Source organism: Bos taurus, chromosome 26 (genome assembly GCF_002263795.3).
Source record: "Bos taurus isolate L1 Dominette 01449 registration number 42190680 breed Hereford chromosome 26, ARS-UCD2.0, whole genome shotgun sequence".
In the NCBI taxonomy this organism is placed as follows: Eukaryota; Metazoa; Chordata; class Mammalia; order Artiodactyla; family Bovidae; genus Bos; species Bos taurus.
Window position 1 is genome coordinate 19,076,780 of NC_037353.1, and position 23,575 is coordinate 19,100,354.

The 23,575-nt window shown below is 48.4% G+C and overlaps 1 protein-coding gene across 2 annotated transcripts in view; it reads right to left on the bottom strand.

Annotated features, from left to right (window-relative positions):
- Nucleotides 1-23,575, bottom strand: part of CRTAC1 (cartilage acidic protein 1) — a 151,677-nt gene that overhangs the window by 57,637 nt on the left and 70,465 nt on the right.

The following is a 23,575-nucleotide window of genomic DNA, read 5'->3' on the forward strand; positions in this document are numbered from 1 at the left end:
TGCCTTCTCCAGAGGTAGCATGGGTGGCTGCATGGGTGGCTGCATTATTAACCTATTTTGCAGATGAGGCAACTGATGAACTTTAGCAGTGTAACTGAGGCTCAGAGAGGTTGAAGGCCCTTCCCAAGGTAACATAGCTAGTGTCAGGTACTGGGACTTGAACCCAGGCTCTCTCTGCTGTCCCAAGGGCCCTGTGGTAAATGAGCCCTAGAAATGCAGAAGGCTTTGTCCTTGAGGTTTGGAATGAATCTCTTAAATAGTAGCATTATGAATGCATCTAAAGTCATCAGGTGGATCTTTTTTTTCCTGAGGAACAAAGCAAAAGATTAAATTGCTCCTCAGTTCTCATCTCTCTCTTGTCTGCCTCTCCTGTAGCCACACTGGCCTCCCTGCTGTACGCTCCTGCCTCAAGGACTTCGCACTTGCTGTTCCCTCTGCCCAGGACACTTTTCCTTGAGATCCACATGGCTGTCTCCCTCCTTCACATCCTTCAGACTTTCACTCAGTTGTCCCTTCTTGATGAGGCCTTCCTTCCCACATTTCTGAAACTTGCAATCACCATCACCCAGGATCCCTTACCTCTCACCCCTCTTCTCCTCCCCATGGCTTTTACCACTAGCTGATCATTTTCTATTTTCCTCTTTATCTTTTCTCTGTTCCTGCTAGAATATCAGCTCCATGAAGGCAGAACTTTTTGTCTCCTTCATTCCCAAGGCCTAGGACTGTGCCTGGTACACAGTAGGTGCTCAATAAATCTTTGTTGACTGAGTGGATCCTCAGAGCCCAATAGCTGAGTCAGAAGGGCTTAGGTGTCCCATGGCTGATTTCTTCCCGTCGCCTTTCCACCTGGAGAAAGTGGTGTGCCCAAGGTCACCCCCATGCAGCACCGCCAGGAATGTCTCAGGACTCCTCCCTCCTCCTGGAACACCTGCTAGGCTCGCCAACCCCCATCCATTATTCCCCGGGCTCCTGCCTTTGTTTTAGCCCAAGCGTGTGCATCCTGAGCAGAGTTCGGCTGCCAGCTGCTGGACGTCCCCTGCGGAGCTCACTGCGGGGAGGGAGGAAAGAACTCTCCAAGGTCTTTGAGAGAAATCACTTCTTGCTTTCCTGAAACACATCCAATTTGGCCCTCTCCTTCGTCACCAAGACACATAGCCAGTGAAGTTTAGGGGGTGCTGAGTGACTGGCCAGGCGCCTTCTGGCATCCACAGTGTGCGAAAGGGGAGCTGAGCTCACTGGGGGCTGAGTCAGCACCCGGTGATGGAAAGTCGTGCCTTCGACGCCTTGACAAAGAGTGTCTGAGGGCTGCATGTTGGGGTGTTGTATGACCTATGGGACGTGTCTAGGCAGCAGAGACGCAACACTTGAGTTCCAGCCCTGCCAACAGCTGGCTCAAGCCCTCAGGGGCAGCAAGTGCCTTCCGGGCACTAAATGCTGGTCCTCAAAGCCTTCAAGTCTTCCATTTACTACCATTATTGCTCCTCAAGAGACAGTATAGTTCTGTCTAGGCCTGGCTACAAGCACTTTCCCAGGCATGGCTTCACCTGAACCCCGGTAATCCAGAAAGATAGTAAAGAAGGCGTTTTTCTAGAAAAGGAAATGGAGGGTCAGAGAGGCAAAATAAGCTGTCCAAGGCTGCATAGCTTGTACGTGGCAGCATAAGGCTTCTAAAATAACTGTCTTCAGGTCCAATCCTGTGCTTTTTCCACACTGCCTGTGATGCCAACACTCTCTGTCCTTTTTTTTTTTTTCTGGTGACCTCTCCCAAAGTAGGGACACGGGAAAATGCCCAAGAACTTGCCATAAAGTGGAGACAATAACCCTACACTTTACAGTTTATAAAACACTTTCTCATCCTTGATTTCATTTGCTTCTCTGCAGGTCCTGACTCTTTCAGAGGTAGTTTAGGGACCTTAGGCTGGTCAGTTCACCTCTCTAGGTTGAGAGTTTCTCTTCTGTAAAACGAGAGTTGGACTAAATCACAGGGTCACAAAATGTGTGGACACACGTGGGGGTGGGCCTCGGGCCCTCTTTGCTAGGTTTCATCCAGAGCCATTTCTATGCGGATGCATTCTACTTTGGGAGCTTCCCCGATAGCTCAGCGGTAAAGAATCTGCCTGCCATGCAGCAGGAGATGCAGGAGACACGAGTTCAACCCCTGGGTCGGGAAGATCCCCTGGAGGAGGAAATGGCAACCCACTTCAGTATTTTTGCTCGGAAAACATCCCAGTCCATGGGGTCATAAACAGTTGAACACGACTGAGTCACTAAACACACATGCATGCATTTTATTTTATGCATCACATTCCATAAAATGCAGTTTAAACAAGGGATTCCAGAGCCAGCATTTAAAAGGCACTGGACTAAAACCTATGTGAGAGCCCTTCTTAGTCTGTTGCTCTTAAAATAGTGCCTTGAGTCTAACTCACCTCAGGGGACAGAGTGGGCTGGGCCCCACCCTCTAGGCTATGGTTGAGGAGCTACCAAAGAAAGTCCAGCCCTGACACCCCTCCTTCGCACCCCCTGTCCCTTGGGTCTCCTGGAAGGTCTCTACCACCCCCAGGAGCCACTTCCCAGTGAGGGAGAGGTCATGGCCTCCACACCTATTGGAGGCCAGTCCTTTCACCCTGAATGTGGGGTGGTGGGTGGTCACACAAGCTCCCATGGTGGTGACCCTGGGGTAGCAGATGACCCTGGATCATCTCTCCTTTGAACCACTTTGGGGTGCTAGTCCCAGTACTCTCTAAGGGGTAGAGGGGTGGAGGTGCCAGGCTGGCTCAGGGTGCCATAGCGTCTTCCCCAAACCTACACGGCAGCCTGGGATGAAACCTGACACTTTGGCCTCTGTGTCCACCACTACACCCAGGGGCTACAGACACAAAGCCAAACCAATGGCTCCTACACAGGGCGTCCCAGCAACCCGGGGAGAAGGCTGCAGGTGGGCACGGAGTTGCCACTCCTTCCTTCCACCAGGGCTTCCCTTGGCTGGCTCTGCTGCCCCGACACCAGAGCCTCTCAAAATCTCCCCCCAGGACAGCCAGCCGCATCCCCTCCAGCTCTGCTCCATGGAGCTCACGCTCCAGTTGGTTCCTCACCACCCGGCCTTTCAGGTGGGGGTTGTTCTCCCTGCCCTCCCCTCCTCCCAGGAAGCCTGCCCCAGCTGCCTGGCCTAGATGTAATCTTCTCTTGTTTGGACACCCACAGCATTTTGCACCTCACTTATTCCCTCGAGGCAGAATTGTTTGTGTTCCAACATTGCTTCCCCTCATTAAAACATATGCTTCTTGAGCCCAGGAAGAATGTGTGTGCATCTCTGCATTTGCTGCGCCTAGAGCCATGCTTGGCAGAGAGAAGGTGCCCAGCAAGTGTCTGAGTGAATGAGTGAGCGAATACAGGAAAAGCATCATGACTGGCACTCTTAGAGTAGTCACCGTGTGCCGAGCATCCTTCCAAATACTCTATAACCCCTACCTCATATCATCCTCATGACAGTCCTAGGATTTTACAGATCTGGAGACTGGGGTGTGAGAGGTTAGTCACGGTCCCTCTGGGGTGACAGTTCCCACAACAGGGGTGGGGAGATGGATATGAGGTACATGGGGTTTCACATTTCCTCTAATACCTGCCTGAGCTTGTTGGGCACTTCTATAAATTCAGGAGGCTTTGAAGCGCAATTGAACAGGCTTAGGAAGTGGGACAGGGTCCCCTGTTCTTGAAAAGCAGCTGTGACTTTATAATATCAAAGGCTAGGCCAGCAGGTACAAGTGATTGGCTTGGTGGAAATTTAAAAATCTGCTTGCGAGACATCAGTGGGGCACGACCCATTCTTGCGTGTGTGCTGGCCAAGTTTCGTGCCAGTCGGCTGCAGTGGACAGGGAGGGGCCTGGGGGTCAGGTCAAGAAGAGCAGCCTGGGCGTGGGGTCCTGGGCCTGCCACTTCCTGGCTCTGACCTTGTGCTTGTCACTCTGTTCCCCTAAGCTTCAGCTTCCTCATCTACAAGTCTGTGAAGATAAGCCAGTGTGTGTGATAACACTTGGTAAACTGTGAAGAGTTACATAATTGTAAGTTCTCATCGTTATTAAAAAACAAAGCCAAGGCACCATCTCTCACCCTCCAGAGTGATCACTTTGAGTTTCCAAACACACAATAATGTTTCTCCTCCCCAAACATCCCACCCGTGATCTCTCACATTTCTTTATTCCCCTTTGTCACTCAACTCAAATAGTTGTCTTCACAAGTGGTCTCCACTTTCTTGCCACCCGTTTGCCTCACCCCAATCCACATTCTGGGCTGCCCAGGTGGTGCTGGTGGCAAAGAATCCACCTGCCAGTGCAGGAGATGTCCGAGACAGGGCTTCGATCCCTGTGTAGGGAAGATCCCCTGGAGGAGGGCATGGCAACCAACTCCAGTATTCTTGCCTAGAAAATCCCATCGACAGAGGACCCTTGGTGGGCTACAGTCCATAGGGTCACACAGAGCTGGACACAATTGAAGCAACTTAGCACACTCGCCATCCACCTTCCACCTCAACTCCAGTCATGTTTATACGACTCATCTAACTCCAGTCAAATTTACATCAACTTGTTATGGCCATTTGCGGCTTTCACGAGGCCACAGACAGGATGCATTTTCACTCCCTTCTCCTGGGGACTCTCAACAGTACCTGGCACAGTGGCCTGCGCTCTCGGCCACTTGCCTTTTAAAAACACTCTGCTCTCTTGGCTCCAAGGATGCCATCCTCCTCCGGCTTTCCTTCTTTCTCTCTGGTTTCTCCCCTTTTTCCTCTTTATAGGTGCTTCCTCCTTTTTCTGCCTCTTAATGTCGGAGTTCCCAGGTCTGGTCCAGGGCTCCTTTCTCCTCTCCTTGTCCCCTTTTCCCAGGGCTTAATATCCATTCCCATGACTGACAACTCCCAAATTTATATCTCCAACCCAAACCCCTAGTCCAAGCTCAGACTCATATATCCGACTGCCTACCTGACATCTTCCCCTGCACGCATCACAGTCATCTCCGACGGAACGCGTCCAAAATGGAACTATTGATCGCTCCTTCCCCCTCCTCCCTGCAGTGGGCCTCCAAGTACCAAAGCCAGAAGGCTGGTGTCAGTCTTGGTTCTCCCACCCTCTTGTCTCCACATCGGATTCATCAGTCAATCCCGTCATTTCTGCCTCTTAAAATATTTCAAATCCTTTCTCTTCTTTCTGCCTCCATGGCCACCATCTCTGGAGAGCCTCCTTTCTCTGCTTCCCCACTTCCCCCACCAATCGAATTCCCCCACACCCTAGCCAGAGTCATCGTTTTAACACATAAATCAGATGAGCCATTCTCCAGCCTAAAACTCTATGCTGGTTTCCCACTATGTTGGAATGAAACCCAGACCCTTTATCACGCCTGGCCTGGGAGCCGACTCGGTCTGCCACGTGCCTCGCTGACCTCCTCCAGACACAGCAGCTTCCTTTCAGTTCCTAACGGCCCAGCAGACACGGTCTCAGCCCTCTGACCAGAACATTCTCCCTCCTTCTCCCTCCTGGGCTGGCTTCTCATTTTTTAGGTCACACCTTGAAAGGCGTCTCCAAGAGACCCTCCCCTCGTCTATATTCCAGTCGCTGCATCCTCTGCCCTACTCTGGTTTGGTTACTTACTTATCATCCAGTTCTCCCTGTGAACCATGAGCTTTAGGAGGGAAGAAACTGTGAGTTGTGTTCACTTCGGTCTCCCCATCACCTAGGGCATAACGAGTGCTCAGAAAATACTAATAGTGCGAATGAAAGAGAAGGAGCCTGTGGGAGTACCAGATCAACACTGGGTGGCTGAGCAAAGCCAACTGAGCCTCCAGTCTATTGCCTGGACTTCAACCTTCTACCTTCATTAGTTCCCAAAATATGTACAAGCATGGTAATGACATGGAGTAGGTCGAGAGCGGGTGTCCTGGGTAAGGGTGAGAGAGTAGCAAGGTCTTCTAGATAAAGACAGGGGACCAACCTTTTTTCCTGTTGAAAATTGTTGACCCATATGAAAAAAAAAAAAAAAACTCAGGCAGCTACATAAAGGGGAAGCCAGATAAAAGGATGTAATGCTTATTGGGTACCTGCTATACACTGGATACCTGCTATACACTGGATATGCTAAATAGTTTACACGTATTTCATTGTATGTAAATAGAAAATTTTCTAAAATTTGAAAAATGTACTATTTTGAAAATTAAGAATAGGGGAACTTTTTTCATTAAAAAGGAAATAATGAAAAAATATAGAGCTATCCAACATCATAATCAGGAAGAGATGCAGAGAAATGAGATAGATGTAGAGAAAAATCTGAATGCAAGAGAGATACACAAGAATATACAAAATTGAAATTGAAGGGCAGTAAAACCCTGAGAACAGAGAGAAAAACACTGTAAACACAGCTAAAGAGACTCGCTCTTAAAGAGAGACCCACAGAAGGGAGGGTACGCAGACATACAGAGACAGAGACCCCTGGAAAGATGGAAAGTTGTGGAAATATCAGCAGGGCTCTGAGACATTGTCACAGGGAAACAACTCATCTTGTGGCCTTTCTGGGAATTTCCTTCAAAGGTTATTTAAAGATGTGTGGTGTTTTCAGAACAACATTTCAGAGTAATGTTGATTACTTCAGTGTTGTTCAGTCACTAAATCGTGTCTGACTCTTTGGTACCCTGTGGACTGCAGCACACCAGGCTCCTCTATCTATAGATAGATGATGCTATCTAATCATCTCAATCTCTGCCATCTCCTTCTCCTCTTGCCTTCTATCTTTTCCAGCATCAGGGTCTTTTCCAGTGAGTCAGCTCTTCGCATCAGGTGGCCAAAGTATTGGAGCTTCAGCTTCAGCCCTTCCAGTGAATTTTCAGGATTGATTTCCTTTAGGATTGACTGGTTCAGTCTCCTTGCAGTCCAAAGGACTCCCAAGAGTCTTCTCCAACACCACAATTTGAAAGCATCAATTCTTTGGTGCTCAGCCTTCTTTGTGGTCCAACTCTCACATCTGTACATGACCACTGGAAAAACCATAGTTTTGTCAGCAAAATGATGTCTCTGATTTTTAATACTCTGTCTAGGTTTGTCATAGCTTTCCTTCTGAGGAGCAAATGTCCTTTAATTTCATGGCTGCAGTCACCATCTGCAGTGATTTTGAAGCCCAAGAAAAGAAAATCTGTCACTGCGTCCATGGTTTCCCCTTCAATTTGCTATAAACTGATGGGTCTGGATGCCATGATCTTAGTTTTGAATGTTGAGCTTTAAGCCAGATTTTTCATTCTCCTCTTTCACCCTCATCAAGAGGCTCTTTAGTTCCTCTTAACTTTCTGCCATTAGAGGGGTATCATCTGCATATCTGAGGTTGTTGATATTTCTCCTGGCAATCTTGATTCCAGCTTGGGATTCATCCAGCCCAGCATTTTGCATGATGTACTCTGCATAGAAGTTAAATAAGCAGAGTGACAATGTATAGCCTTGTCATACTCCTTTCCCAATTTTGATACAGTCAGTTGTTCCATATCTGGTTTTAACTGTTGCTTCTTGAAGGTTACTTCAATATCCTTATTTCATAGAGGAAGAAAGTGAATTTTAGACTTTCTGAAAGTCAAACAGCTAATCATTGGATGAAATATACTGAAAGACAAATGGATCCCTTATTCTAAAGCAGGTGTCAACAAAACCAAGCCTTTGTGCCGAGTCTGGCCGGCTGCCTATATTTGTAAATAAAGTTTTACTGGATCAGAAGCCTGCTCATTCATGTACAAGTTTTCCATGGCTGATTTTCCTATATGACAGAGCTGAGTAGTTGTAACAGACTATATGGCCCCAAAGTAAAGAATATTTGCCATCTGGCACTTTGCAGAAGAGATTTTAAAGGGTTGTCAACTTATAATATGAGTATATTACAAGTTCTAGTGATCATTATCATAACAGAACATAAAATTAAAATAAGCTTTAATAAAAATTAATTTGAGCTGTGTGCTTGGGAATATAGTTTTCTGAAACAAGTATTCAGGGAGAGAGTAAGTTGAATGGAAGGAAGATACTAGGTTTTAGAATGGAGATTGTGAGGCAAAACAATCTGTAGGGGAAAAGAGACAGAAGAGTATTCTATACATGGGGTTTATCTAAGGTTGAGAAATAAGCATGTGACCTCTGAGTGACTGAAGTGGTTAAAGAGATGTGGCAGCTGATCTCCAGAGATGGCTGTCATCATTTTCTTTCTTCTTTGTATGCACATGTTAATCCACCCATCAGGAGGTGGAATCTGCTTTGCCTCCCCTGACTCAGGCTTTGTGACCTGACTCAATTGGCAGAATGTGGGCAAGTTCTGGGTCTAGGTTTAAAGAGGCCCACCAGCTTCCACTTTGTCTCTGGGAGAAGCCAGTCACCAGTTGAGACGTCTGACTTCCTCGAGACCTCCATGCTCTGGGGAAGGGCAATCTAGCCCCAGCAAGAGGCCACGTGGAAGAGCATGAGGCACCAGCTAAACGAGCAAAGACTCTGTGGGCCTTCCAGCCCAGCCTGGCGCCACCGACAGTTGACTGCAGCTGAGCAGGTGATACCAGCTGATGTCACATGGAGCAGAAGAGCCGCCCCTCACGCCCCTGCCCAACCGCCCCCCCCCTCCCAGCTGAACTTGCCCTAATTCCCCACCCACAGCATTGTGAGAAAGGATAACTTGTTTTTAACTACATTTTCGGACAAGAAAGTAATAACAATGCCCAATCATTTCAGACCTAAGGGGAAGAGGAATTTCCCTTGCAAAGTAGGAATAAACATTACTTATTAATCAGTAGAATTCTCTAAGATAGCCATTTGAATTCACAGTAGGCAGGTCTTTCTAAGGGAGGCCTGGATCTGTTGAGTTGATACTTAGAATATCTGAGGGTCTCTGCAGAGCCTGAGGGTGGAGGCGTAAAGAGAAATACAAGGAGTCCAGAAACCCCTATTTTTTTCCTCCTCCTCTGAATTCTTCTTTCGTTTCTAGCTACATCTGTTTCCCATTTGGAAAGCACAACCCTGAACATGGATCATTTCTTTGGAATTGGGTATAGTGCACTTTTTTCCTTTTTACAAGCTTAATTCTTTGAAACCCATTGAAGTTAAATAGGACCAGAAAACATCTGGGAAGGCATTCCAACAGGAGATTCACAGATTGTATCCCAGAAGAGGACATATCCAGAGGCCAGGTATCAGTTTAAAGGAATGAAGACTTTGTTAACGGGAGGTTTTGAGCCATGATGAGAAATCTGGAGCTGGGGATTTTATTTGGGGGTAAATTGAATGAGTCTGGAAAGGGCATTCCAGAAATAAACAAACAAATTTGATCCTGAACTAGGAGCTAACCAGGGTAGAGAAGACCCCACAAATACAGGGCAAAGAATAAGAGGGAAACTTTAAGATGAGGATAAAAACCTTTTGTCCTAAGGGGTGGTTGGTTTTTCCAGAAAGGGATGTTTGGCACTGAAAGGTCAGAATAATCTGCAGTGATGAGTGTCTCTGTTCTGTGAAAGCTCCACGCAGACTGATTGATTTATGCCTTGTTCTAAAAAAGATCTGTGCTCAGCATGTGCTCTGTGCCCTTGGAATTTCTTATATTTTGATGAGCATGGAGGCATCCAGAAGGCAAACACTACTGTTTGCAGCTCCATGCCCTCCATACCTAGGTTGATGCTGGGAAGAGACAGGTCATGGTGTTGATGCTGCTGCTGCTGCTGCTGCTGTGATGATGATGACGGTGGTGATGGTGAAGATTATGACTCCATCCCTCGAGGCGGGTTTATTTCTCAAGAAAAGAGGAAGATGGGGAGGCAGGAATTCTATGAATTAGCAAAGGAGGGATTCAAGTGATAGATGGAGGCTAGGTTAATCAGGATTCTTTTGCAAGTAGCAAACACTCCACCTGAACTAACTGAAAAAGGATTGGCTCAGGTGTCCAACCTGCCAAGAGCAATGGCACAGCAAGGCCTTGGGGTGCTTAGAACCAGGGTTCTGACCAGGAGGGTGTCAGGACTTCTTCTACCCTGCCCTCTCCCCTGTTTGCTGTCAGCTTCATCCCCTCACACCATCTTTCCTTGCAAGGCCTGACCTGTGTATATGCTCAGACTGACACCTTCAGCATAGAGTAGAGGCTTATTTTCCTCAGCTCGGATGTGAAAGACCCCAGGGAAGCATCCTGATTAGCCCAGGCTGTGTCACACATCCATTCTGAGCCAGGATCTGGAGCCTGCAGTTGACAGCCCTCAGCCGGGATCAGTGCTCATGAAAGCAGCAGCTCAGGAGCCACGTCCCTACAGGAAGGGAAGGGCCAGGAAGGATGAGCTACGTGTCTCTATAGAGACGGTGGCTCATCTGGGCCTGTACTTCTGGAGACAGACTTGCCAGGCCTACTGATGGAAGGCAGCAGTTCCCTGGCACCACTGAGTCCCAGATACATCTCAAGGTCCCCCCACTCCCCTTCAGGAGCCCCAGAAAGAGGTAAACAGAAAGTGGAACAATTGACTCATTAGGTTCTAGAAACGGGTCCAGTTCTTGGCTTCCTCCTCAGGCCTCTGTTCCAGGCAGCATGCTGGCGGTGGGAGGTGGGAGGGCATTGAGAGTTGGCAGTGCCAGCCCAGCATGGGGCATGGAGGGACACAAGGGGAGCCCTGGCCCCACTGTGTGATTAACTTGTGGACTAAGACAGATCATGTTTAACTGCTGGGTTACAAATACTTTAAATGTCTGCTCAAACTTTTTCTCCTTCCTGCTATAACTAGAAGATTTAGCTCAAAAGCTATTGGTCTTTGTCTCTTGTTTGATTAAGATGGGTCAGTTCAGGGGCAGAATGGTGGGGCAAGTTGCTCACAGATGCTTCACTCTTCTCGAAGAGTTAAAAAAAAAAAAAGATAAACCAATCATTCTCAATGAGTTCATTTCCCCTTCTGGGATCCTATTTTCAGACTGGGCATATTGCATGGCACATGAGGAATTCTCTGCTCAGACAGCCTCCAACTTAATATGCCAAATAAGGAGTCATCTCAAGCCCAAGCTTTCAGAGGAAGACAGGTCACTTCCACTGGGATAGTCTTCATAAAGAAGGTTCATTTGATCTAGAACTGGAAGGATATATAGAATTTTAATAGAAGATACAGGATTTGTGTGCTCAGTCGCTTCAGTCATGCCCAACTCTTTGCGACCCTATGGACTATAGCCCACCAGGCTCCCCTATCCATGGGACTCCTCAGGCAAGAATGCTGGAGTGAGTTGCCATGCCCTCCTCCAGGGGATCTTTCTGACCCCGGGATTGAACCTGCATTTCCTGTGTCTCTCGCATTGACAGGCAGATTCTTTACCCATGAGCTACCAGGGGAGCCCCATACGATTCAGGCATTTACAAAAGAAATAGTGTGAATTATGAAGCAGATCAGAGAAGAGAAAAACATGGTTAGGGAATAGAAAGTAGACTAACTGAATAACACAGAGGTATGTATTGGACAATCATGGAAAAGAGCAGAAGCAAGCTGGAGAGTATCTGGCAGTGAAGACAGTGGAAGATGTGACATGTAAACCAAGAGTTTAGGTTTCATCTGGCAGGAAATGGGGAGCCACTGAAGAATTCTGAACAAGGGGTACCATTACATCAGAGTGCCGATTTGCAGAGTGTTGTCTGGTGGCCGTGTGAGTGAAGGATGGGTCAGGGGAGAGAACTGTAACAACAGTGCAGAAAATGGAAATTCGCCTGGATTATTCCAAAAACTTCTTCCTGTTCCTTGCCCGCAAATGACTCCTAAGACAGAGCATGGTCAAGAAGGCACAGCATGGTCAAGAAGGCACAGAAATGGGGAAAGCAAGGGTTAAAAAGTGAGGCATGGCCAACAGTACTAAGTGCTCCCAAGAGGTCCAAAAGGCCAAGGGCTGGAAGTGGAGAGTGGATTGGGCAGTTTGGAAGCTCCTGGTAACTGTCAAGGAAGCCGTTCATTACAGAAGAGAGAGGAGCTAGATCCAGGGCGTAGGAGAGAGGAGGAGTAGCCACGCACATAACTCACTGAGGGTGGAAAGGCTCAGGGAGGCCTGGGATACCGGCCAGAACACAGAGAGATGAGTGATGGGATGGGATCACCCAGCTCTGAGACCTATGCATGTTTGTGGGCAAGAAGAAAAGATGCAAGAGGGCAGTGGGTTTAGAGGGACATGAGCAAGAAGCATGGAAGGTTGAGAGGGAGAGTCTAAGCACCAGCAGGTAGGTTGGGTTTGGAATTCAGAGAAGACAGAGAAGGGTAGAAGGGTAAGAAGATAGGATGGGTGGAAGACTACAGAGCTGATGCCCAGAGACCTTGATCTGCTCATGGAAAAATAAAAGGTGAGGTCCTTAGCTGAGGAGCCACTACACTGCCATTTTCCACAGTAAATGGGGCAGGCAGGGTGCAACACCTCAGAGGGTGAAGTGGGACAACGTGAGGGGTGGTGAGAGGCAGAGGGCAGGGGCAGGACAGGATTTGTCTCTGAGGTTGCAAAGAAGACACAGACACAACACCGGCAGTGAAGCAAGCAGAGCAGGGACACCGGGCAGGGGGCTGACAGGCAGCCGAGGGAGAGGCACAGGCAGAGGTGGAGGGCGGGCGGGGCTGGTTCAGGCTGCGGACAAGTGAGAACAGGCGTTTCAGGTTTGGGATCCAGAATCGGAACTGCCTGCCTCTGTCTGCAGTGGCTGGGAAAAGGCAGTGGGAACATCTTCTCTTGGGAGTGAGGAGAGTTCTGTGGGGGCAACACGGGGCAGCAGAAACCACAAGGGACCTGAAGTGAGAACAGAAAGGCTGAGAGGCAGCACAGCTCCTTGGTGAGGAGTGTGGACCACAAGCCAGACTGCCCAAGGTCAGGTCCTTGCTCACAACTCTCCAGTTGTATGGGTGACTTCGAGCCAGTCACTCAGTCAGTCCAGGCCTCAGCTTCCTGATACGGGCTCCTCTGCCATGGGTGGTGCTGAGGATGAAGATAAAGCCTGTAAAGTTGTCAGCGCAGTGCTGCGCGCAGATCAAATGCTCAACAAACACTAGTTAGAAAGTCTGTCTTCTCCATCTACACTCAGTGCCCGACACATGATGCGAACTCGATAAATATTTCCGAAAGAATGAGTTATTATGATTATAACCCGTGTAGCCTTGAGCACAGACGACTGTGAGCTCCAAGGAGTCCCAGACTGTATTTTATTCTTCTAGCCGCCATCACCGTGTTCGATAAAGGAACCTGCTTACATGCATTCTCGAGGATTCAGTTTCCTCATCTATAAAGTGGGGCTATTAATATTTGCTCTACCTCGAGGTCAGAGGAGAGGACATGTGTAAGCCACGATACAGCTGTGGGTTTTGCATGTGCACGTACACACACACACATGCACACACCCACATGTGCATACGATACATGACTGTTGTCTACAGCAGAGGCAGCTTCCTGAGCCCCCGGGGAGCCCTCACTCTTCTACTCTCTTCGACAAGAGCTGAATGATACGCCCATTGAGCTGCAGGAACGCCTCATGAAATAGAGACAGGAGGAATTTTCTGAGGGCCTGGTCAGAGACAGCTATGGTTTTCTCCAGCAGGGAAGAAGTCTGGAGCTGGGCACTGGACTGGACATGAGCTAGGCAGGCGGCTGCTCTCAGTCAGCCTGGCCTGATGCCCGGGTTGGACAAGCAATGAGACACAGGTCACAGACCCTGGTGAGGGCAGAGGACAGATGGGTGTTGGCTGGTGAGAGGCAGGGCTGTCATGTGAAGACAAGGACCAGTGGGCTCCTGGTGGTTGGAGCTCAAGGGGGAACAGAAATGGCCACCTTCAGCTTAGAAAAGGCCTGTTCTTCTAGTCCAGGGCTCTGTCCAACCAGAATCGCAGTCCAGACTCTAGCTGGGTGCAGGCCCCTTTTCGTGGTGATGAGCTTGCCCCCATGACAACTGTCTGCTTGGAATTGTGAGTACAAGTCACTGTGGAGCCCCCACCTGCGCTGGCCAGGATACAGGGGACCTATTGTTCCCCCTCTGCCCTCTGGGACCCCTCTGCCCTCCGGGACCTCCCCGTGCTCTCACTGGTTCCTGTGGCTGTGTCCTTCCGCTTGCTGGCCTCCACTCCCTACACACCTGGCTATCCCCACCCAGCAGGAAAATCAAGTTCCTGCCAGTTTCCCCTCTCTCTGCAGCTAATGGGGGCATGCCTGGTTGTATCTTGAGAAATAATGGTTGGAGGAAGCAGCAAAAGCCTGCCAGTTGCTATGGAGTGTTAACTGATGAATTAAACTCTTCGTTTTGATTTGAAGGAAATAGTCCTAGAAGAGATGCTTGCTTTAAAAAAAAATATAAAGCTGCCAACTATGAAAGGCGTTCATTCAGAGGGGTCTTTGTTGCCAAGCTGACTTGAATTCCCTGAGCCATGCATTAACACTAATCAGAATCTGGCTGCTGGAGCAAATGTGCTTTAAAGTTTTAGGGACAGAAAATGTTGTGTGTTAAGTATTGGTGAGAAAGCATTCAAATGTACCTAGATATTTATTCTTTAAAGTGCTTGCAGTACAAAAACTACCTACCTGACTGGCAACTCAAAATAAACAGTTATATTAATTACTAATGAAACGTACATGACTATTACCTAAGGTATTAGGTAACATAGGCTTTTTATGTTTGAACCATCCATCTAGATTAAAGACCATGCTGGAGCTGGTACCTTCCCATTGCAGGGGGTTGGGGGGAGCTTGCAGGTACTTAGAGCCCTGCTACTCTAAGTGGGGGTGGGGATAGGTGGCACCGGCAACATGTGAGAGTGTTAAAAATGTGAAATCTCGGGCCTCAGAATCTGCCTTTTAATAAGATGCCAAGGTGATTCACTTGCACATTAAAGTCTGAGAAGAGCTAGCTGGTCTGAATTCGTATTTCTCAAAGAGTAGCCTGTAGACCAAATGTAAATACATCAGAGACACCTGGAGAGCTCGTTAAAAATGCAAATTCCTAAGCCTAGGGATCAGCATTTGAAACAAACTCCCTGATGGCTTTCCTGTTCAGCAAACTGTGAGACCACCCCTAGTCCTTCTGATCTTTTCATGATCCAGGAAGGACCAGTTGATGGGAGGTGTTCTGAGTCCAGTATGAAAGGATTTGGATGGATGAGATCTCTGCCGTGTAGGGGCTTCTAACAGCCGAGCAGGTGGAGAGCAAGCTATGGCATAAATAACTAGAAGGATTCTATTACTGACTAGTTTACAATGCATTTGAGTCTCTCATCCACACTGGTGGATACGTGTCTTCCCTGAGGGTGAAGGATAACAGACCTGTGGTCCTCATCCTTCCTAGCTTTTCTCCTGGAGCAGAATAGACTCCTCCTTTCAGGGACCATTCATTCTTTGGGGCTACCAAGCAGAGACCAGCCCAGGGCTCAGCTGCTTGAGCCGAGATAGGAAACTGGTGATTCATTTCATTAGCCTTTTCCTATAAATCCTCCCCTCTCCTTCTTGCGTCCACCACTCCTTCTCAGGGTCAGTAGGGTCCAGCACTCTGTAGCTCTGCCGACGTGGCTTCCCCAACACAGGTCAGGAGAGGTCAGATCAAGGCTAGGCATCTGCCAGCACTCAGCCCTTGGGGATGGCGTGAGCTTTCTTCTTTCCCTTTTGATGTCTGCATTTCAGTTCCTTCAGAAAGAGAGACACAAACCATAACACTCTCTTTTACAGATAAGAGAAAACCAGCCAGCCTCTTTTGAAATTCAATGTACAACAAGTGGAAAAGGGCCAGTGTGTGATGGGAGCCCAGGTGGGGGTCTTTCTTGACTCGGAGCATCAATAAATGTGGGCAAAGAGGCTGGCACTCAACAGCGATCCTTTAGTGGAACAGTGTCTGGCCCAGATCCTGGGAATCAAACTTTGACTCAGACGGTAAAGAATCCACCTACAATGCGGGAAACCTGGGTTCAATCACTGGGTTGGGAAGAGAATGGCTAACCACTCCAGTATTCTTGCCTGGAGAGTTCCATGAACAGGGGAGCCTGGCAGGCTGTAGCCCATGGTGTCACAAAGAGTCCAACACGACTGAGCGACTTCCACTTTCACTTTTCATGGCCTTGCAGGGTGTGTGTCTGGTCGTCTAGTGCTTTCTGGTTTAGTCACCGGTATGACTCAATCCTCTCAGCCATCCAGTGGGGGTCATTAGTTATTTCCTCTCCCCTTTAAATATGAAACTAAGGTCAGGGATTAATCATGGACCCATCACACAGCTGGAAAGTGGGCGGGCTGGGTCTTGAATTTGCTTCCTCAGATTCCAAATTTGACTTTCTTTGTACCCAACTGTAAGGCCTTATTTTTCTTCTGTTCCTGAACCAACATATTATTTTAACTAGACCAGGGATTCCTTTTGGCAAGCTCTCTCCAAATTACACCAGTAAGTGCAGATGTAGCCCGTGACAGCCCCTCAGCGGGTGCGGAGGGCAAAGAAGAGCTCTTGCTTCTTTCTTTTTGTGACTTTGGTGAATTCTCAAAGGTGGAGGTGAAAAATCAATGCCAGATGGCTCTTGCGGAGAAGTTTCCATGGCCTGGTTGCCGAGGATCCACTGGGGGAGGAACGTCTTTGCAGCTGATGAATGTGGCCCCTCATGGCAGCACTGATGTGACCCGGCTCGGCTCCATGTTCAATGTTCAAGGCTGACGATTGAGTGAAACCAGAGAGAAGGTGCTGTGGTGAGAGCGGCATCCGGAAGGGTTACTTGTCCTGAGAGCCCTCTCTGGGCCCAGATGTGGATGGAGACGAGGCTCGTAGGTGATAGCACAAATAAGGCTCCTGCCTCCACAATCACTGGCCTCAACAGATAAATGCAGGCCTAAATGTAATGCCTTAGTCCAAGGATTCCAGCATGTGCCCTTTGCACCTGTCCATAGAGCATGCGCTGGGGCCCAGTGGAGGCAATGAGCCCTACGTTAACTTCCTGTGGTTGCTGTAATAAACACATGGGTGGCTTAAAACAGAAATGGATGGATGTCCCTGGTGGTCCAGTGATGAAGAGCCTGCCTTCCAATGCAGGGAGCATGGGTTCGATCCCTGGTCAGGGAGTTAAGACCCCACATGCTGCACAGCAATTAAGTTTCTCTGCATGTAGCATCTAGAGAGAGCTTGCTTGGTACAATGAACACCCAGCACAGCACCACACCCCCCCAAAAAACAGGCAAAAAAATCCCCCACAAAAACCCCCAAAACCAGAAGTGGATTCTCTCACAGTTCTGGAGACCAGATATTCCAAAATCAAGGTATAGCAGGGCCACACTCCTTTCAGTTCCAGGAGAGAATCTGTCCCTTGCATCTTCCAGCTTCCTGTGGCTGCAGGTGAAGTTTGGCTTGTGGCCGCCTTCTATCTAGGCCTTTGCGATATGTTACCGCCTCCTCTTTCACAGGCCCCTCTGCTTCTTAGAAGGAAATGTGTGATTGCATTGAGGTCCCACCTGGATAATCAGGACATGCTCTTCTCAAAATCTTTAACTTAATCACACATTTTGCCCTATAAAGGCAATCCTCACAAGATCCAGGCATTAGGCTACAGGTGTATCTTCTGTGGGAATCACCATTTGACCCAGTATAGCATCTTCTGAATTAACTCAACTTCTTTTAAAGGCTTCCCTGGTGGCACAGACTGTAAAGAATCTGCCTGCAATGAGGGAGACCCACGTTTGATCCCTGGGTTGGGAAGATCCCCTGGAGAAGGGAATGGCTACCACTCCAGTATTCTTGCCTGGAGAATCCCAGCGATGGAGGAGCCTGGTGGGCTGCAGTCCATGGGGTCACAAAGTCGGACACGGCTGAGTGACTGAAACTATCTTCCTATAAGACATACCAGTTAGGATAACACTAATAGTAGCCAGGGGGGCTTACTAGGTCCTGCGTATGCCTTAGCTCAGTTATTCTTCTCAGTAACTCTGGAAGGTGGATACTTGTATTACCCAATGCAAGGGGAGAACAGATGCTCTAACGTCCATACTCCAGCTCCACCAGGTAGTTGTGGGTCGTGGCCAGTGGGGCCAGAAGGTCCTGAAGGATTCTGGGGAAAAGAAAAGAGGGCAAGAAGGTCTCTGGCTCTGAAGCCTCTTCCACCACAGCAGCCCCACCTGGGTCTGATGTAGATGTTAGGAGGCTGCAGAAGATTTCCTTTTGCTCCAAAGGGCTCAGTTCAGTTCAGTCGCTCAGTCGTGTCCTGCTCTTTGCGACCCCATGGACTGCAGCATGCCAGGCTTCCCTGTCCATCACTAACTCCCGGAGCTTGCTCAAACTCATGTCCATCAAGTCAGTGATGCCATCCAACCATCTTATTCTCTGTCATCCCCTTCTCCTCCTGCCTTCAATCTTTCCCCGCATCAGGGTCTTTTCCAATGAGTCAGTTATTTGCATCAGGTGGACAAAGTATTGGAGTTTCAGCTTCAGTCCTTCAGCTTCAGCATCAGTCCTTCCAATAAATATTCAGGACTGATTTCCTTTAGGATTGACTGGTTTGATCTCCTTGCAGTCCAAAGGACTCTCAAGAGTCTTCTCCAACACCACAGTTCAAAAGCATCAATTCGTCGGCACTCAGCTTTGTTTACAATCCAACTCTCACATCCATATACGACTACTGGAAAAACCATAGCCTTGACTAGACGGACCTTTGTCAGCAAAGTAATGTCTCTGCTTTTTAATATGCTGTCTAGGCTGAGAAAATAAAGTTTGCGAACACAGTTCTGAATTCCACTGACTTGGTATTGTTTGTGCATTGGTCCAGGTTCAGGAATCCCGCCTTTGGAGGCAGACACATCTGAGTTCTGTGTCTTTGGACAAGTTACCTAACCTGTCTGAACACCACATTTCTCATCTGTGCAGTGGAAATAGTAACAGTGTCCACCTCAAAGAGTTGGCCTGAGAACTGGATGAGCTTACAGTGCACCTATAATGCTTCAGAAGTGCTCGGTAAAGAAGAGCTGTCATTTTCATCGTTATTGTCATTGACTTGTGCATTTCTCTACTGATCAGTTTCCTAGATATTCAATCTAGGACCTCTTGAAAGTGAAAATGACTCTCCAGAACTGGCGGGTCCAGCTGTTTTCCCTCACTAGAGCTTCTAGAGGACAGAGGTGCCTCAGGCCAGGACAACGGCATGCAGTGTCATTCCTCCTGGCTCATGCACGAGGACCCGGTCATCCACTGCTGCTGCTGCTGCTGCTGCTGCTAAGTCGCTTCAGTTGTGTCCGACCCTGTGAGACCCCATAGACGGCAGCCCACCAGGCTCCCCCGTCCCTGGGATTCTCCAGGCAAGAACACTGGAGTGGGTTGCCATTTCCTTCTCCAATGCAGGAAAGTGGAAAGTGAAAGTGAAGTTGCTCAGTCGTATCCGACCCTTAGCGACTCCATGGACTGCAGCCTACCAGGCTCTTCTGCCCATGGGATTTTCCAGGCAAGAGTACTGGAGTGGCTTGCGCCTTCTCCGCCTGTCATCCACACGTATGTCCAAAGGGTCCGAGTTCCAGTCTTGGTGATGAATTCAAGGCACAGCCATTGCCTTGACAGGACAGGAGTCCCAGAAGAGGCTGTGATGGTGAAGCTTGCTGGGCCTTGGAGGGAGGTGTGGGACTTTCTCGACAGCTTTGATAATTGAAAAGGTTTATTTGCTGATGTCTGTGGGGTTCCAGGTGATCTTGCAGCAAAGCAGCTGCTGCCTCAACGGCCAAGCACAGCTCCCTGTAAGGTGAGACGTAAGCGGCAATGGGCAGCTTACCTGCCTCTGTGAAGGGCTTACGATTGCATTTGCTTCCACTTGAATGAAACATGTGAGTTCCAGGTAGCAGGCTGATTGACACCAACCTCTTCAATGTATTAAAAAACAGCTGCTTTAAGCACAGGTTCTGATTGAATTTTAGAATGTATCATAATGAGAACTCAGCGTTTATTGACTGCATACTGCCTGCCAGGCTCTGGGCTAAAGATGTGTGTATCTGCATGTTCTCATGTTCCCCCAATGAGATAATTATCCCTTTTTACGGATGAGGCCCAGGAGGTCAAGCAGCCCCCCAAAGGTCACTTAGTTGTGAAGTGGGGGTGCACAGTGCAGATTGGGTCCATGGGAGCCTCTGGAGGCTGTGCTTTCAACTGCACCCAGGGCTGCGACCTAGAACTGGAGTGCTCCAGAGAAAGAATTCACACTGCTCGCTCTTTCCCATCTTCACTTTGGACAGGATCTTCCCCTGATTGTCAAATGTCACATTCAGTAAGAGTGATAATTAAGCAAAACAAAACAAACTGCTTCCAGCGACAAAACCCACACTAACAAACAAAAATTTTGCTTTGGGGTCAGATTCTCCTCTAAATCCCAGAAACCTACAACTATTGGTTCACAGAAGGAATGAACATGAACGCAGATCTAGACTGTTTCTCTTAAAGCACGCTGGTGTGCCAGGGTGACAGACACGCTCTCAGATGGAGGTGCCAGGGCAGGGAGAACTTTCTGCATAGTGCACTCTGAGCAGCAGAACACTTATTTTAAGAGAAGAGGCACTGCTCTGGGGTGGAGTAGGAGATGCTCCAAAAAGGCATTGGCACAAGGGTTTGCCTGGCATTGACAGGCTCCCTACAAGGGGCAATGGCAGGATTTTGAGACTGAGGAGAGAGGTGACAGAATGGAGTGGTGGGGAAAGGGGGAGTGAGTGATAAGAAAAAGTACATCTTCACTGTGGTCCTCGGAAGGTGGGCTTGTGCCTAACAGCATCAGCAGTATCCACCAACAGCAGAAGCAGCCGCTGACACTCATTGAACGCTTACAGTGAGTGATGTGCACTTTTATCGAATGATCTCATTTAACCTTCACAACAACTCTACAACGAAGGAATGATTATTACCCCTATTTTACAGGTGAGGCAACTAAGGCTCCGCAAGGCTAAGCAACGTGCCTGAAATTGCACAGCTGGAAAGTGGCAGAAGCCAATTCAAACCCAGGCTTGTGGGATCCCAGAGCTTGTGTTCTTATATAACCTTCTTGTCTTTCATGTTGCTGGTTCCCCGCTCTCAGAAGGTGGTGCATTTTTTATGCAGTGGGGGCTGTCTCCCTGCATCGGTGGTAACTGTTGTATTAGAGTGTGATGGACTGTTCACACCCTTAAAGTTAGGTTTAAAGGATTCAAAGACACATTAGTGTGGTGATGGAGAGGGCTGGGGAGGGGCTTAGGAACCAGAAGTGGCCATGACATTTGTTAACACATAAAGCTGAAACTCCAGTCCTTTGGCCACCTCATGCGAAGAGTTGACTCATTGGAAAAGACTCTGATGCTGGGAGGGATTGGGGGCAAGAGGAGAAGGGGATGACAGAGGATGAGATGGCTGGATGGCATCACTGACTCAATGGACGTGAGTCTGAGTGAACTCCGGGAGTTGGTGATGGACAGGGAGGCCTGGTGTGCTGCGATTCATGGGGTCGCAAAGAGTCGGACATGACTGAGCGACTGATCTGATCTGACTGTAACCTCTCATCACTTCCTGTGTCAATCAGGAGAAGTAGGGTTTGGATGTGGGGGGACTGGGGCAGGTTCTGTGAGCCCTCTTCCCTCCTATCCCTGTATCACTCTCCGGGCCACATAGGGGAAGTCCCTTCCTTCTTTGCCTTCTTTAACTCCTGTGAGGGTCCCAGTGCAGCCGCAGCAGACAAGGAGGGGTCGCCCTCTGGAAACGGGACATTCATGAAAAAGGGTCATTCCATGCTCAACCTCTGGCTCACTCAGTCCCGGCACCTCAGGGAAAGGATGCAGTTTAAAGTCAGAGAACTGGGCATTCTGTGCCTTCTCAGCTGCAAGAGAGGATGGGCACATCACATCCCAGTTGACAAAAGAAAAGGGACAGTTGCTTCTCTTTCAAAGACATTTCAATGCATTTAATGGAGATAGTAGCGAGGGGTGTTAGACATTGTGTATTAGTCGTTCAGTCATGTCCAACTCTTTGTGACCCCGTGGACGGTACAGGTGCCCCTGTCCATGGGATTCTCCAGGCAGGAATACTGGAATGGGTTGCCATTCCCTTCTCCGGGGGATCTTCCCAACCCAAGGACTGAACCCGAGTTTCCTACTTTGCAGGCAAACTCTCTACCATCTGAGCCACCAGTGCTCATTGTTAGAAGTTAGTCACGCTTTTAAGAAAGCAGCGTCCACTTGCTGCCCTAATCTATACCCTAAAGCAAGAGCATGTTCTTTTTCGTTTTTTAGTTAATAAGTTTTACCTTTTAGAGCAGTTTTAGATTCACAGCAAAATTAAGTGCAAGGCATAGAGAGCTCCCATGTGCACCTGACCCCACCTGCCTGTAACATTCCCCATAATTGACATCCTTCCCTTCAGCGGTGCACTCGTTACAAGCGATGAACCAACGTGGACACGTCGCACCCAGAGTCCACAACTTACATCTTGGTTGTACCTTCTATGGGTTTGGAGCATGTCCCTTTTTTTTTTTTATCTGATAGGAACAGGAAGGTATGACAGGTTCATGGTCACATGGTGGGGCAATTCATCTGATGCCAGCCCCTAAGCCTTGGTTACCCTCATACCACACCTTCTTCGCCTGAAAATATAATCAGCTCATTTCCTGGGGGGCAGATGATAAGAAAGAGAGGTGGAGAGAGTCCACAGAGATGAAACTAACAGGAATAAATTCCATGGGCTTGGAAAAAAAAAACCAGGAACCACCCCTCACCCCTGATGCTTCAAGGTGGGCCATTCAGTGATTCATTCTCACCCCAGAAGACAGTGAAGTGAGCCAGGAGACTGTCTGGAAATTCAAGAGCAGCAGGACGCTCTGTGAATGTCTCCGGGCCTGTTATCAGAGCATCATGCTACTCTGTGATTCCAAAGAACAAGCGAATCTTTGGAGTTAATTCAAGTCCTGGATCTGTGAGTTATCAGCTATAAGTGTAGAATTGCTATAAAAATTCTATGATGTAATGAGAATTAAGCCTGTGGCTCAGGGGTCCCCGAGTCCACACCAGGTTCAAAGATCCTGCAGGAAGATTCTTAGAATTGAGCATATAGTACTCATGGCTAACATTAATAAGAATGAAGGGGTAAAAAGCGAAACAAGCAGAGGGAAGAGATGCCCGGGTGACGTCTGGAGGAACAAGCATCCAAGAGTCCTCTCCCAGCAGATTCACACAGAACGTGTCGAATTCCCCCAGCAACAGGTTGTGACAATATGTGTGAAGTGTTGTCTGCTAGGGAAGCTCATTAGAGACTTGGGGTTCGTATTGGGAGCTAGTCACATAGGCACCCTCTGCTCGGCACATACCCAAAATCTGAACTCCCAGAAGGAAAGCAGGTATATGATACAAACCACAGCCTAGACACTGTTATTCCAGGGGGAAGTGGGAAGCCTTCCCAAATTCAAGTTCCCATATGCCAGCCAAAGGCCAACCTTGCAAGCAGCTTTTTCTAAGGATAACAGGCTTATGTTAACTCTTTTCCACACAGCCTGCTTTGAAGTTTGGCACACAGTGGACGTTCAATACACTGCAGCTATCAATACCAGCGATGTCATGTGTTTGCACCTTTCTCTACAGGAAGGACAGCTCGTCATACCACC